General features: G+C 54.6%; 1 protein-coding gene across 5 annotated transcripts in view; it reads left to right on the top strand.

Moving 5' to 3' along the window:
• The window catches only part of rad17 (RAD17 checkpoint clamp loader component), a 52,375-nt gene that overhangs the window by 40,792 nt on the left and 11,189 nt on the right, over positions 1-394 (top strand). The window lies entirely within an intron of this gene.

Genomic DNA, 394 nt, shown 5'->3' on the forward strand with positions numbered 1-394 from the left:
CTGCCTCCCTAACCTGTTCTTCCTCCCACCTATCCCCTCCTCCCACCCCAAGCCGCACCTCCATCTCCTACCGACCAACCTCATCCCGCCCCCTTGACCTGTCCGTCCTCCCTGGACTGACCTATCCCCTTCCTAACTCCCTACCTACACTCACCTTTACTGGCTCCATCCCCGCCTCTTTGACCTGTTTGTTTCCTCTCCTCTATCCATCTTCTTTCTGCCTCCCCCTTTCTCCCTATTTATTTCAGAACCCCTTCCTCTCCCCCATTTCTGATGAAGGGTCTAGGCCCAAAACGTCAGCCTTTCTGCTCCTATGATGCTGCTTGGCCTGCTGTGTTCATCCAGCTCTGCACCTTGTTGTCTCGGATTCTCCAGCATCTGCAGTTCCTACTAT

The sequence above is a fragment of the Rhincodon typus genome, chromosome 3, assembly GCF_021869965.1.
Source record: "Rhincodon typus isolate 14 chromosome 3, sRhiTyp1.1, whole genome shotgun sequence".
In the NCBI taxonomy this organism is placed as follows: Eukaryota; Metazoa; Chordata; class Chondrichthyes; order Orectolobiformes; family Rhincodontidae; genus Rhincodon; species Rhincodon typus.